General features: G+C 37.2%; 1 protein-coding gene across 1 annotated transcript in view; it reads left to right on the top strand.

The window, feature by feature from the left end:
• The window catches only part of RAPGEF5 (Rap guanine nucleotide exchange factor (GEF) 5), a 325340-nt gene that overhangs the window by 116868 nt on the left and 206597 nt on the right, over window positions 1–1875 (top strand). The gene's annotated exons all lie outside the window — the stretch shown is intronic.

Here is a 1875-nt window from a genome sequence, read left to right as displayed (position 1 = left end):
TTGGTATTTGTATTGGGATTGCATTGATGTGTCAGTCACTCTTGTTAAAGGTCTTCCTATCTTCCTTTGACCTTCCACCTTTACCAGTGTGGCACCTATTTACAAGGACTGGTCCCTTCTGACAACATGCCCAAAGTATGTGAAGTTTTGCTTTAAAATCATAGTTGTCATTGTTAAGTGCCATCAAGTCAAGTTTTTAAATCAGTGGGACTTGGAATATGTATAGAAGTTGTTCCACTGGCCCATCAGGTTTCTGTTAATCATTACAGGAAGGGACTGCCCATCTTTCTCCCTTGAAGTGGCTCTTAGATTCAAACTGCTCACCTTTTAGCTAGTGCTGCAGCACAATACATTCTTCCATCAGAACTCCTTAAAAAAAAAAAAAAAAAAGAAGCACACGTGATTTCTGGTAATGCAGAGTTGCTAATCTATTCTTCAAGGGTTTATGTGATTTGACAGCACTTAGAAGGGGCAAGTAGCTTCCAGCAAAGAAATGTACTTATTGTTTTGTATATTTACCTCTTTCTATTCTAACTTGGAACCGTTGTATTTAACTGTCTTAAAAAAATTTTTCCCCCTTCAACTAGAGTAGGTTTTTTTTTCCCTTCTAATCTCTTCTTTGGTTCTTTGGAAGAAAGATCCTGTCATATAAAACAAAACCTATAACTCTACCCTAGAAGAAAACACAAGTGTTTTTAATATTAAAAGAACATGAGAAGAAAGCATGTATATAGAAATTAAGATGTCTTTATAATTCATCAGCTTTACAGTTGCTAAATTTTAGACACCAGCAATGAAAATATTTCAACAATGTTTCTCGTGATTGTCAGGGGAAAAAAACCCTACCCTCCAAGTGCTTGACATTTAAAACCCAGATGGTGAAATTCTAAGAAGTTTACTGCTTAAAGAAAAAGGATATTTTTTATTAAATTTTATTAATTTTAAGGAACATTTACAGAGATTTTGGATTTCCATTCATTTGTTGTTGTACTATTTTCTCTACCTCCCCCCCAGTTCATTCCTCTTCCCTGCCTTGAAAGTCTGATTTAATTGTCCCATTTGCCACAGTGCTTGTCAAAGCCAGTTCTGATTAATCTCCTTTGTCATTGTGTCCTTTGCCATTCCCTATCACTCCTCCTTGAGAGAGACTTCACCCTGATTCATAAGGAAAAGGGGACGGCATATTCTCTTAGCTACTTCCTGCTGAAAACGGACGCTGTAGATCTTCTCTCACTATTCTAAAGGGCCCCTTTGACAATAGGAAACACGTAGACCTTTGTGGAGATTGATTTTGGAATTTAGATGCACTGTTATCAATTGTGCTTAGCCGTACATGTTCATATCCTTGAAGATGTATCATGGAACTGTTGCAGCCTAGAAGACACAAATTTAACTAACAAGTTAAAAGTACATGAGTCAAAAATTAAAAAGCAATAATAATCCAAGTAGAGGTTCTAATAGTGGCACAAATCAAGTTACAGAGGGAAGGTAGTTCTTAAAATAAAAGGCCTAATGACTAGCACTTTGTCTATTATAGTGTAAAGGTTAGGAACCACAAGGTTTAGAGGCTCAACTATGCCATTTATTGTTCTTAAGTCCTGGAGCAAATTCCATCTACCACTGGTTGTTTTACAGCTCGGAAGTCCGCATGCAAGGTAGAGTGAAGTAAGGAACTGTTTATGAGGTTTTCTGTCAATTCCAACAACTAAGAAATAGTGAGAAGAGTTGGGACCTCAGAAGGCTTTTAGGACCAAATAGTAGGCTCTTGTGTCCAGGAGAAAAAGAATATACTTACCAGTAGTGTTAATGCTCACTCACAGCTCTTCTGGGAGTATCTAAATCATTGAAGTGTCCTCCTTTGTTTCCAGCTGGGAG

Source organism: Elephantulus edwardii, unplaced genomic scaffold (assembly GCF_000299155.1).
Source record: "Elephantulus edwardii isolate Elephantulus edwardi_28Jun2011 unplaced genomic scaffold, EleEdw1.0 scaffold00007, whole genome shotgun sequence".
NCBI lineage: Eukaryota > Metazoa > Chordata > Mammalia > Macroscelidea > Macroscelididae > Elephantulus > Elephantulus edwardii.
This window is presented reverse-complemented; position numbering and strand designations above follow the sequence as displayed.